Genomic DNA, 15,052 nt, shown 5'->3' with positions numbered 1-15,052 from the left:
TGTTGCAAGAATGCCGGACAACTAAGCGTGTAAAAGCAAAGCAAAGCCTAGGTGCTACATTCCGTTATCGAAACTTGACCATCTTGACCATCTGTATCTGTATACGACAGACTTCGCAGTCAGCTGTTAGAGTACAGGACAATTGCAGGGCCAGTTGCTACGATCCTATTGACTCTAACAGCCTCTCCCTGCCGAGGTTAGAACCACCACGACTGGCTTATTAGGCCAGCGTCATACCTCGAAGCCAACTGGGAGGCCTAAGCATGTAAGATAATCAAAAACTTATATATAAGTAAAAGGACATATTCATCAGAAAATTCTGTTTGTTGAATTCTAAAGTGTAATTTGCTGAATCAACTCACGTTTTGACATTTTGCTTAAATATACAGAATGCAGCAAGTACTTATCTAGGACAGGCCATGTCAGCTAGCTGCTTATTGTACTCAATCTTACTTTTGTACTTCTCTTACGACAATGAAAAATGCCATTCACAATTTATGATAAGTGACCGTAAAAGCTTGAAATTGTACATTTTTCAGCAACACATCCGTCCACACTTGATGAAAGTTAACTGGCACAGTCGCAAACTCTTGAGGAAAACTGGCTCGTTTGCCATATGACTTGACAGCTGTCCTGTCCTAGATGCAATTCACTTTAGTAGTAGTATGTAGTAGAAATGAGGAAATATGATGGGAAGTGCAATTCTAAATCTCTGCTTGGTGACTCTTATTTGACTGTATTGGAATATTCTTTGAGCCTTGTCAAATCTAATATGCCATAACGATTTCCTAACTTGCATTTTCGTATAACATAGCACTATGGGCCAGAAATTATAATTTCAGGAGAAATATATTTGCGGCTTAACAGCATGTCCCAACTCAATGTGGTCTTCGGCAACTTTTTGAATGAAAAAATGATGCATCTTTTGAAGGGATCGTCCAATATTTAAGCGTTACTTAAACAACAATTTAAGTAATAACTTTTTGAGTAAACTTTTTTTCACCTCTTTGGTTCCAAAATATTAAAGATAAACCAATTTCAAATAGTTTTTCTAAAGATATGAAATTTCTACCTTTTACCCATTTTCAGCAATAGACCTTTGCTTATAAACGACCCCTCAAATCACATTTCTTCTTGTAACATGTTTAGTTCAACAGACAGCTTAATGTGATGTTCTAGAAAATATTTCGCACATAAAAGAGAAATATTTTTGCTGAAAACTGCTTTGCTTTATATGCATTAATTAATAAGATATAACTGATTTTAGGTTAAAAACCGTCTGATGAAAAATCCGAATATCTTAGCCATCTGCAAGTATCTGCAATTAGTTTGCATACCAATTTGTAGGAAATTATTAAAGCTATCTGCTCAAATGTGTATTTCAGAGAATACCTGGGAATACCATGGCTGGGAATACCTGGGAATAGTGCGGATTTTTTTTTCATACATTTTATAACCTAATAAATATGCGTCCTAGCGTCAAACAGTTTTCACAGAAAATATGTATTTCAACATACTGAATAACTTTGTAGAACATTTGAAAACAATAAAATAATTGTGTGCAAAGTTATTGAATGTAATTGATTTTTAAGCGTTCTTTTTTAACACATCATCATATTTCGCAACCGGTAAGAGATAGATAGTTACTTTATTCAGCAGAGTTACTTATTTTAGTATGTTCTGCAACTTTTAGAGAAAAAAAACTTTTTTTTTAATTATTTAAGAAAACAAAAGTTTGTATCGCCCTAATAGGTGAATTCATGGTGACCCTAATAGTGCAGGAAGATGCGCTATATTTTATTATTTTACTTCTCCGAAGACACCATCCTTGAAAAAATACACATTTTTTATCAGACGATTTTTAGCCAAAAATTTACTCAAAAAGTTATTACTTAAATTGTTGTGTAAGTAACGCTTAAATATTGGACGACCCCTTCAAAAGACGCATCATTTTTTCATTCAAAAAATTGCCGAAGACCACATTGAGCTGAGACATGCCGTTTAACCGCAAATATATTTGTCCCGCAATTTTAATTTCTGGCCCATAGTGCATAGGTAGAGGGAAAACGTCTACAGTAAGACACTTATTTCCAAAAATTTAAAAAAAATTTGCTGGTAGCTATCAATTAGCTCTTTAATTCTTTTGAAAGGTATATCATTTAAGTTCAGCGGTTTTGGTTATCAGTAGAAATTAGTTATAACCACAAATGTGAAGGTGCTATTTTGTCTCACTGTTCCCCAATAAATGGGAAGAGTGAGATAACGAGTTTCACGTACTGGGACGCCTGTTTGAATTCAATTTAAACCATATTTTTGGTTATAAAAAATTAGTTTAATGGTTCTGCTGTTTATTGTATCTATGAATACATTATTGTTGAGTATGGTTTAGCAAATTTTTCACAAACGACATTATACGATACCGATTCACATACTTTACTTTCCAGGAAAATATCATGGATCTTGAATCTTTTATAACGGAGTAATTCTCGTGGACTCCTTGTTCCTGCTGTCTCCCTGTTCACTACTTTCCACTACTCTTCAAACAAATTATAAATTTTCTTATTTTAAATGTGAAAACTGTGCCATTGGAGCTACAAATATTAATACCTGACACCGTTGTGTTTACTTGTTAGAGACAATTCGGTACATAACCATAGATTTAGTTGTTGAATTTTGTAATTTAAATTAAAATTGATTTAAAGTTCTTTTTCCAACAAAGTAAGAAACCTGAAACTGAATAGAGGCACATACGCTTTCTCTGCTGTCCTGAAAAACAATTTAAATTACAACAAAAAGTTTTTATGGCACAACATTCAAACGACAACAATGGAAGTAGTAACCACTGCCCATCAATCATGGTTTCTATCGCTAGGAAACGAGAGCTGATAATTCATCCCCACATAAACATACTGCGCTCTCGTTAAGTCAAGGCCAACTAGAGCCATTCGCTTTACACGGTTTTATAAGGATACTCACCACATACACAGTCATCCCACAGCACAGTGACACCAGTTCTCTACACCCATCAGCCGGTCGCACACAATACCATCCAATGAAATATCCTTTCACGATTCCAGCATGGTACAATTTTTTAATTAAAAATGTTTTTTCCCGTTCACACTTTCTCCCAAACACTATGGCGCAACACTCACTTCGGCCCGCGGGGCCGTTTGCCACATCTACTGTTTCACGTTCTACCCCTTACCCTTGCGCCTTACCAGCAGCGCCCAACCGCCACGAACGGCACAGGATGGTGTACCAGAATCGGCAGCAGTTGACGATGTTCATTAATTGTGCAGCACTAGTCTTCCCCAAAATGCCACTATCGCGACTAGACCGGATATCCGAATGTGGCATGAAATACGCGAAGCACACTTTGTAACCGTACGACATTTATGCACTTTTATTATCGAAAAACCGCACACAACCCACCGGGGACCGGGTGAAAAATGGTCTGCTCTATAGCGAGCGGTTCCTATTCAATTTTTGTTCCGGATGGTACGAACCATATTTTCCGAGCATTGCACTTTTTGCGTCGTTTAACTTTGAATCCCGTGGGCATTCAGCACTTCAATCAAGTTCTTATTTTCATGGTTCAGCAGAATGTACGAAAAAATTAAATGAAATTGGCCAAACTTCTCCCCCGCTTCGAACATATGCCAGCGTCACACTCACGACTCAGAAGAAGCGGAAAAAAAAGCGACCCGAACAGTGATTAACATCGAGAGCCCCTCCACACACCGGGCGCCATCAGCCTTCCATCGGCATTCGATTGGCCACTTTCCGACAGTTGAAGTGCACCGATGCTTTTTTTACGCTATCGTTTTACGCTTCATTTCTTTTTATTCATCACCATCAGCATCATCAACGGAACGGAACGAAATGAGAACAGAATCATCCGACGGCAGGCATCCGTATCAACGCTGATCGAATTCACCTACAGCCTTTCCGGTCGCCAGTCGCAGCAAGCCATCCTTTCGTCTAATGCCTGCTGCTGCCAACGCAATGGCAATGGCAACGGCAACGGAAACAACAACAACAACGTCTCGCGGTTCGTGGTTCACAGTTCCTACCGGCGGAACTCAACCGTAGCATGCCATGACACTAAATACGGTTCACGGTTCGTAACCGACTGCGAAAAACGGCCTATTGCACACTGTTAACTGCTGTGTAAGATGCACAGCTAGCTGCCGATCGTTGCTGATAAAATTTCTTCCACATCAGAACCGGCGCGCACGACTGCCGAATTCCGTTCGAAACGGTAGACGGATGCTGGAAAACTGATTCGCACGACCGCTGGCGTCCAGCAGTCTGGATTCTGCCTGTGCTAGCAGGCACGACGACCAGCTGTCATCATCATCACAGTATGCTTTTCTCGGCTTTCCGATGCTCGGCTGCTGCTCATGCGCTCCGGAACCAGCCACCAGAAGACGAACGTCCGAAGCTCGGATGAATTTCGCCCCGCTTATCGAGGGATTCATGCCACTGGAAGGAAGCCGTTGTTGTTGTCCTTTCTGGCGAACGCTCCTATGGGATGGTAAACAATGGTTAATGATTGAAGGGAATTCACTTCACGTGGTTGGTCTCCTATAGCATGGGTGTAATTCTTAACGGTTAAACCTGTGAACTCGGAAGCATTCACAGCATAAACCAATTGACGCCGAAGAACCTTGATTTTTACAGTGAAGCGACTGCTGCCACTTTCGTGGCATAACGCTGGTAAACAGAGGCTGTCACCGATAGCTCACAATTTCGCACGGAATTATAAGGCGGGCTTCATGGGGCTCGCGCCACTACGAACCAAATTTTTACCATACGACAGATATTGCGTAAATATCTAGAGTACAACGTGTCCACGCATTACACTATTATTGATTTCAAAGCAGCATACGATACAGTCGATCAAGACCAGCTATAGGAGGTAATGCACGAACACAGTCTTTCGGATAAACTGACGAGACTGATCAGAGCTCATTGGATCGAGTGACGTGTTTCGGGCACGCTCGCGAATATCTTTGAGACACAGCGAAGGATGAGTCAAGGTAACGGACACGAAGAGAAGAGGCTCAAAGAAAACAAACGCGCGCCTCCCACGGACGGGAACTGTTGACGACGCACGTTGCCCACAAACGTTGACGGCGACGAAACTGGAAGTGGTAGATGTATTCGTGTATGTCGGATCGCTAGTGATAGCGGACAACACCACTGGTAAGGAGATCCAGCGGCGCATGCTATTGGGAAGTTGGCCCTACTTTGCCTTTTGACGAATTTCACGCCAACTCGTCTATGGATTTGGCAGCACCTTCTCAGAATTCTATAAATCTATGCGTAATTTTTAGAAAATATTCTGATTTTGAAAAAAAGTTCTGACAAAATGAAAATTGATTTCTACACTGAAAAAAAGCATTATAAAAACTATTTTTTTTAAATAAGCCATCCATAAATTGATGAAATTGTTTATGAAGGTAGATAAATACCCTATTTATAGTAGGAACATGAAAATATTTTTGTTCGAAAAACTTTTTTCCCTCAAATAAGCGCTTTTTGCAATATATAGAAGACTTATAGGCTTAACACTCTGTATCAGGTGTACCCAAGTGCCGCCCATGTGCGGGGAAACCGGCAAGTTTGAAAGTCCATTCCATATCGGGTGTCGTGAACTCTTTGATGAGGTGTTCTTAACCCATTATGACCCAGCGTATGATATATCATACCTCGTCTTCAAAACCCGTTTACTGCTTAATTTCAATAGTTAGCATTGTTACTATATCACTACAAGAGAGATAAGACATCAATCTGATGTGTGTGTGATATAATTTGTCAGTTTTTGTCATTTCATCTGTATTTTCAATAGTGCAAAGCTGTGACTAATGGCGGAAAAAAAGTTGAAAAAATGACGAAAAAATTTTTGTCTCCAAAACGCATGAAAAAGCTACATTTAGTGACGAAACATTACCTGACATGTAAATTAGTATTTATATGTGAAGTCTATCACCAAATTCGATAACAAATCTGTAAAAAACTTTGTAATTTGTTTGTTTGAAACTGAGCCTATAAAATATTTAACCTGCGATATTTTGGCCTTGAAAGCAATCCAAATGACGATTTTGCGTTTCCCGACACATTCGAGCCATAATATAATAGATTACAGAGTTTCACTTCATTTGGTCCAAATTTAGGTATACCCGGGTCATAATGGGTTAATTGACGCTCTTCAAAGCCTCCCGAAGCACTTTGCTTTGCTATAGCTTTGAAAGTTGGTGCCTCGATCGCTGAAGATGACGGATGGCCTTTTCTAACCGTGATTTTACGGATTGCTAGAACGCACGAATCGGTCGTCAGTATGTAAACTAAATCTATGTGGATAGCGCGTGTTGTGAGGTATGTTGCTAAGATTCTCCACCGTTTTCGGACCGTCTTCCTATGGTTACCCAGCTAGCATTTTCATATGTATAAAAACCCGATTTAATCCACCTAGTGGTGAAAGGAACCTTTGTTATACGGTCTTACTTGCTATTTGAGATAGAAATCGACACGTTTTCGGAACATAATTCATCTATTGGTTAACGTTGCGTAATGCGTTGGTTTACATAAAATTTTTGAAAATTGAATACGTTTACAAAATTTGAACAAAATAGAAACACTTTTAAATTTTGATAGATCCTTTTTTCATGAAATTGCTGAGTAAGGATAAGTAAGTTGTTATTTATCTGAGAAGTGAAAATAAAAGTAAGTTGTAAGAGGAAATCTTATTCTTTAACATATACATTGCCTTGTAAAGGTCTAGTGTATAGGTTTTTGAACTATAAATAATTTCCTGTAATGCCATTCTATTTGATTCACATCAATAGAGTTTTCTTGAATAATTTTCGTCAATTTTTATTAACCTTCGGTTACTCACGCTGTTGTATTTTGTACAACACGTGTAGGTTTTCCAACGCCATATTGCTATAAGATTACAAATCGTTGTTTAACTAACGTATATTGTTCAATAAACTTATTCTGAGCAAAATATCATAATTATTCAATGCATTAATAATTTAAATTGTTGGGAAAATAGATCAGCATAAACCGACATCACAGAATCAAAGCAGAATCAGCATGCGAGGTGTACCGCAATTGACTCCAACTGGAATTTTCTCTCGTTTCTTCATACGGAAAAATGGTGTCTGTATGCAGCAAAACTAGCCAATGTAAAATGTTTAAAATGTATCCGTCTGCTGGTAGTCGAGTAATTCGGAGTCAAAATTAAGGTATTTTTTATAATCAAAGTTCTACAGTTCCTAAACAAGCAAACATAGAGGTATACTATATTCAGCAAAGTTGTTTATTTTTATCATTTGTACAACTTTGTAATACATGAAAAAGTCATACAACAATTACAAAAAGAGCAAAAATATAAAAACTGATTTTACATATTCATATACAATAAATAAGATTTTTCTATCTTCACTGCAGAGATAGAAGGTTACAGTCTTTAGTAAAATTTCTTGTAATAATATGCTCTATAACTTTGCAGAACACATCAATGTGTTATATTGACAGTGAAGAAAAATAAATTTATTTATTTCACTTTTAGGGGGATTAATCAAAATTTAGATTCCACCAGACGATAGAGCTTTTGATTTCAAGAAACTCTTCTAAAGGTTGGATAAACCTAAAACCAAGTTTTCCCAGTCAAAACTCTAGTACGCACGTTTTCTTTGGTTTGAGGCTATTGTGCGCGCGAGTAACTGTGTTACAAAAGTTGGCGCGAGTGTTCGAGGGTTAATATCTTTTGACCGGTACCACCAATTCTTATGAAATTTTGCATATATATTCGTAGTGTCAAAACCTCTCGTTTGATATTAAAATAATTGAAATTAGGTAAATTATCTTGGTTAAAATCATTATAAATTATTGTTAATTTTGGTGTGGTGTATTCAAATACTCATAACTTTCAAATTAAACATCTAATCAAAAAACCATTCAATAGTGATCTATCCGGCTATATTACCTGCCAAATGAAACTAGTAGCGTGTAAATCGGTTTGGCCATCTCTGAGAAACAGGCGATAATTATTACCTTGTCAAAACAGGTTTTTTAAGCATAACTTTTAAACTACTTGTTTGTTTTCAATTAAAAAATCCTGAATAATTTAGCTTTAATAAGGGCTTTCATTTGATGCTAAGATCGTTGTAATCGGTCGTGTAGTTCTGGAGAAACCCGTGTCACGTATTTTTCACATTTTTGTCTATAACTTTTAAACGAAACGTCGTGTCACGAAACAACTCAATAGCGATCTACTAGACAATAATACCTTTCAAACAAAAGTAATAGCGAACGATTCGGCTCAGCCATCTCTGAGAAACAGGCGATAGAAAAAATCATTACATACATACACACACACACACACACACACAGACATTGCTCAAATCGTCGAACCCTATCGATTGGTATATGTGACTTGGCCCTCCGGGCCTCGGATTTATTTCGTGTTTTTCGACCAATTTTTAAACCTTTGTTATAGTATAACAAAGGTAAAAAAGGTAAAAATCAGCATTACGTGCAGATATACATGCTAAATAAGTCGTATTTCATGCGCAAAATTGGCATATCCGTACTATTTTGGAGGATACGTGATTACGAATAATTTTGAGCGTTACGACTATATAAGTATTTATATACGATAATATCCGATTAGGCGCGAGTCGCTCCGTACTACTCTACGATTTTGTGCTGAAAATCGTATGCTGACATACATACGATCATTATATACATTATCATTATATACGACAAAAAATCAACTTGTTCCCACTTTATCCAGCTTTAGATACGATTTCGAGTTTGTTAGGAGATATTTACGATAGTTTTCGTACATTGATATACGAGTTGGTGCTAGCTGGATACTGTCATAGGACCGAAATAGTCAACCCGTAGCGTACGTATGTTAATGGTCGTTTGAACGCAGCGAGTTTGCGCTAGCAGATCACTCATTGCCGGGAGCTGAGGGATCGCGTGGTTGTTTTTACTTTCTTGACACTCTTTGTGGATATTGGGGATATTGCTATAAGTGGCTTTCAATTCGGGAATATGCAACTACTGTCGTACTTCGATCAGTATGGTTTGATGGTTCTGGTGGCTGAACCGTTTGTGAAACTCGAGCAGTAGCAATCGGGTGATTGTGTGTTCGCGAGGGAGAACTATTGGTCGAGCGGCGGCCCTGGTGATGAAAGGACAGTCATGTGTTCGACCTCGTATGCTGAGTAGACTGTTGTTGTCAAAGAAGACGCACTGGTGGTAAAGCGGGCTGGTATTAGGTAGAGTCTTCTATGGGTTTTGGTTTGGACTTGAGTTTGTATGGATAGACCGCCTGTGCTGTATGGAACAAATAGCACTCGACATCGGCAAGTTTAACTTTTCCTAGAGGACCGTCGTTGTGTATCTTCGCGTGTAAAGTTTGAGATTGCGCATGTAACGGAGAACACGAGTAAAATGATTCAGGTTGATTACCATCTCTTCGATCCTGGTATGGTACAGAAATTGAGGACGAATCTCTTTGGTGGTGTTCTCTTGACCTCTCCTGACGACCCAATACGCAGGGGATTTTCACAGAAATTCTAATCTCCGAAACCAGCGATTAGAAGTGGCTAAACCCAGTTCCATTTTCGTATATCAGATCCTTCCAGGATCTCGCTGATTCTCCGTCCAGAACGTTTGTTTTTATTTTAAGTTGAAAAGACAGTAGAATGGCACATTGTGTTAGCAAGTCCGACACCGGTAGTTGCAGCTTGAAGCTCGCAAGCAGGGTTGAAGAGGAACCTGAGTAACGAAACTTTGGTGTCCTGGAGCCTACTAGCACACACTCGACGGTGTTTCCTTCCGCGGCAGCGTAGTCAGTTTCGTCTGCATCACCGAATCACCGAAACTCAGCCCTCGATAGTAGAAAAGAATTTTAAAGGGGAGGTATCTTTGGAAGTGCTGAGCTCCACTTTACGAAGTGTGAATTTACGATCAGATCCTCCCGAACGATGGAAGCTCACAAGAGCTCCGGAACTAGTGTCTTCAAAATCATCAAGAAATGCAGAATTAAGTGAAACGACTTGTTTTCTCCGGTTTGTTTGGGTTAACTACCGGGAATACAGGAAAATACCACACACGATGATATTCGGCTTGGATGTCCTCTTCATTCAGCTTTCAAATGTACTCTTTTAGCACGTGCACATGATCTTCGATCTTTTCTCATAATGCCTTTGCCAGCACCGTATCATGTTCCATTCTTATACCAATCTTATAGCTTGAAGTATTTTGAGTAATATTGCAGAAGACAAAATCCCTCCATCTTAAACCGTTTCCATATTAGGGCGATTTTCCTGTGTCAAGTTAGGGTGACCCTGCCTTTTTCGATTTTTCTCCATAACTTTTTTATTTTGCATTTCTCGCAAAACACTTCTTCAGATGACTTTTGAGGCTCAATAAGACGCAACTTTTGGTGACAAAAGCAATTGGCTATCTACTTTACTTCTACACTTATATTAAATTTTGTGATAAAAATAGGCCGTTTTCAAATGTTAGTATCTTAGAAAGATGCAAGCAGAATTAAAATCGGTTGATTGCGTTCGAAAGATCGTGATTTTTTGTGCATAATATCAAAAAATTGGGGAGTGGATTTTTGTTTATCTCAAATAAATCAACTTTGAATATGTGGAGTTTTAACAGATTTAAGTATATAAAAGTAAACCAGTTGCGCCATAACTCCGAAAGGCCTTAACTGTTCTTGATTAAACTTGGCGTACATGTTTCTTGACATAAGTAAATCAGCGCAGGGGGTTGACAAAAGCGGAATGGTAGTTAAAAAGGGGAGGGGGTGGTACAAATAAGTAAAAGTGGCTGTAATTATCTTGTATTTAGACCGTTAAAAGTTGTGTGAGTGGTCCAAATCTAAAAAAAAATGTATAAATTTAACCTCACGTTTGTTGGCTTGAACTTTATAATAAGGCTAGACATTAAAAACGGTGGACTTTCCAATAAACTGAGGGAATGGTAGACAAAGTAATGAAATCATATGTGTTTCATAGTATCATGCAGTGGAACTTCCGAATGAGAAATTTAAATAGTTTTCTACCCTCGACGGGGATTTCCGTGATTCGCACCTCCCCTTTCATCAGTGGCCACCATCCTTTTGTCTTTCAGCCACTTGTACATCTGTTTTCGATAAGGTTGAAAATCTCAGGCGAGCGAGTGTGAAAGCATCCAAAGCTTAGTCCACTGACGACGCAAGCCTACGACAAACAACTGCTGGTACTGTGTACATACATTCTGCTACCTACACACTCGCGAGTGTACAGCCTCAACAACTTTCTGCACATCCCGCCCGCGAATCCAAAGCTATCCATAGGTCGGGAGCACGAGCGGCACACTAGGTTGTATGGATATGGATTTTACTTTAGGCGACATCCATTTAGTACGTCACGCAAATTTTGACCAAAATCAAACCCCGCTCCCCCCCTTGTCACATTTTGTCACACATTCATGACACCTCCTCCTGAGAAAGTACGTCACGTCACGGCAACGCCCCCCCTCCACTCCACTTAACAACAAAATTAAATATACATTCCTACCTTTTTATTTCAAGCAATCAATATAATTCACTTCAATCAATTAATCAAATAACAAAAATGAACTTCAGCAAATAAAAAAGGAAAATTTTCGAACTTATAAGTCATCGATTCACGGATTTTGAAGATGATTTCCAATTGCTGCGATCGGATACGCTTCAGAAGTCGCTGATGTGTTATCGGTTAATGTTTCGCGCATATCCACGTCCTTTACATCCATCCATTCAAATTCGGCTGATCTAGCTGAAAGAATCAGGACTTTTTGCTGACGTCTTGCAGCAATGCCTTGGAAAAACTTTTCTGACGGATTTTGTGCCGTCGAACTTCGGTATAAGTATGTTTCCATTTGAATTTTTTTTCGTGTAACGTCACATAACTTTATACCACCCCTCCCCCTGCGTCACAAATCATCACGATTAGGTCAATCCTCCCTACCCCTATAAGCGTGACGTACTTTATAGATGGCCCCTTACTTCTTTTCTTCTTAATTTTACACCCTCGCTTGCACACGCGGGTAAGTGTGCGGGCCATTGCGAGCGATGATAGGTATCAACTGCTGGGTTGCAATGATGAGCGTAAGCAACGACCGTGGCTGATAACTAAATAGCAAAGCATAGCAAAGCCTAGGTGCTACATTCCGTTATCGAAACTTGACCGTCTGTTTTTTTATACGACAGACTTCGCAGCCAGCTGTTAGAGTGCAGGACAATAATTGTAACAAGAGCAACATGTGAAAAGGGTCTACGTGCAAATGAGATATTCTCTTCGTGTCTCCTCTCTTCCGCTTATCACGGCGATACAAATTCACTTGAACGGATTAATTCTGCATGAAACGGTTGCTGACGTTATTTACTAGCTGTTGGTAAAGAAAAATTGCATTGGAATGCATTCATGTCGCCGTGGTAAACGCAAGAGAGGAGACACGAAGAGAATCCCTCATTTGCACATAGGCCCTTCTCACATGTTGCTCTTGATATTGCAGGGCCAGTTGCTACGATCCTATTGACTCTAAGAGCCTCTCCCAGTCGGGATTCGAACATATGATGACTGGCTTATTAGACCAGCATCATACCTCGAGGCCAACTGGGAGGTGATAACTAAATACACTATGGCAAAAACTTGTCGCAGTGCATGAGAATATCAGAAAAGAAATTCGAAAGAAATGCTCATGCATGTGTGTTCGTTAGAAGATAATCGTGAGAGAAAATTGGACCACACGAATACGGGCTTCACAATAATACGTTTCAGTTCGCAAATTCTCATAATACAAAAAACAAAGCATTTTTCCTCATTTAGACATGTCTGTTCCTCCCCCTGATTAGCTCTCCTCGGGCAGCGACCCTTTTGTCTACAACAACTTGTACGTCTCTCCGAAGATAATGAAAGAGAAACAAACCCTTCCTTACATTGTTCAACTCCCATAGTTGTGACCCTCCCATCTTTTCACACGCTCTTCATCTTATCTCCCAGCCACTTGTAGAACTTCTAACGGTCCAAATGCAAGATATTATTATTATTATTATTCTATATTTGAGAGGTTTTCAGCGGTTCGTTGGGGACGAGTTCGAGGTGGTGAACGATTTTGTACAGTCATTGATGACGCCGGATAACAACTGCAGCAGAGAAATACGCAGAGGTATTCTTGCCGGAAGTCGTGCTTACTACGGATTCCACAAGACCCTAAAGTCTGGTAAGCTTTACCCCCATACTAAATGTACCATGTACAAAGAGCTAATAAGACCGATAGTCTACGGGCACGAAACATGGACAATGCTCTACGAAGACTTGAAAGCGCTGGCCACTTTTGGACGTCGTGTGCTTAGGACCATCTTTGGCGGTGTATGTGAGTACGCTGTATGGAGGAAAAGCATGAACCACAAGCTACCGCAGCTCTTCGGCGAACCCAGTATTCAGAGAGTTGCTGAAGCTGGAAGGGTACAATGGGCGGGACATGTTGTGAGAATGCCAAAAAACAATCCCGCAAAAATGATATTTGCCTCGAATTCGGTTATTACCAGACGCAGAGGTGCGCAGCGTGCTCGACGGTTAGACCAGGTGGAGCAAGTCCTGGAAAGTGTGGGACATTCGAGAAATTGGAGACGGACAGCCTTGGACCGAGTTTGTTGGCGGAACATTGTTATCCAGGTGAAGTCTTATTTTAGTTTCTCTAGGTTTACATACTTTAGGTCGTGTACATCACAAATTTGCGAAAGAAAGAGCGGGGGAGCGGAGAAGATCTTCAGGGGTTTCGCTGAAGTCGGGAAGATCTTTAGACACTTCCTGTCTTGCAGCAAGCTGACTCCTGTTTAGGATGCATACCGTTCCATCGGCAATTGGTGGCGCGGGCGGAAGCATTGGAACTCGGTGACTCAAGCGTATCGATGTTGACTTCTGTCCTGGGGCAAACATACGGTGAGCACTCAACGTTGAATGATAACCCACGATACGAGGGACAACACCGTTGTATCCGGTAACATGCAGATCCCGTCTGAGACTTGGAGCAGCATGCTCTGCAGGTTCCAATAACTTTCTTATTACAAAACTTTCCCTCTCTTCAGGCTCTAAACCGGCAACCCCACAACGTTCAGTATTCGCTACCCTTTGTTCGATCGTCGACGCTTTACTCGCTTCGGAGTAACATATGACGGCAAAGTTGCACTTCCACACTCAAGCAGCACTTCAGACTTCTTCTCCAAATACTTCTGCTAAGTACATTTTTAACCTTCTCTTCGCTTCGCTTCGTGTACTCCGTGTACTGTCTTTATTTCGCAGGGATCGGGGTGGACCCGGTTGACATAAACACCGCTATTCTATATTTCGAACGAAAGTTGTTTCGAACGAAATTTCCGCCAGCATGGGCAAAACATCTCGTTCGAAACAAATCGAAGGAAATAAAGATTCGTTCAAAATACACAATAGGAGTGAAAAACCCTAGGTCTACGGGGTAGCCACTTGCTTGTAACTGGCCGCAGCACACTTGGAACAATTCCAATCACCATGTTGAACTTCCGCCGTCGCGTTCACGCACGCAAAATGGTATTACATATCGCAATGAATCATATGTATTTGATGCTACGATGCAAAAGCGCTCTTTGATAATCAATTGAGCATATTGGACGATCATCTTTAAATGCAGCACATCATGAAGAAGAAAGGAATCTCTACAAATATCGCAACATTGTTTTTCAAACAACAGTGATCAGGTAACATATGATCTTGCCACTTATATTATTCAAGATAAAAGTCACTTGATATTTATTATAATACAAAACAAATGAATCGAAAGCGTTTCATACTCTCAAGTGTATTGCCGTATTGGAGCATTAGCTAACATTCAAGTGTATTCCGCACTTGAAATTTAGCTGGAATCAAACATTTCATTTCAAAGTGATTCATTTATGATTTCAGAATAATAACGTAGGGTTTTTTTCTAATTCCCGTCGTACTAAGTAAAG

The sequence above is a fragment of the Sabethes cyaneus genome, chromosome 3 (assembly GCF_943734655.1).
Source record: "Sabethes cyaneus chromosome 3, idSabCyanKW18_F2, whole genome shotgun sequence".
NCBI lineage: Eukaryota > Metazoa > Arthropoda > Insecta > Diptera > Culicidae > Sabethes > Sabethes cyaneus.
The sequence above is the reverse complement of the archived record's forward strand: the minus strand, read 5'-3'. Positions refer to the sequence as shown.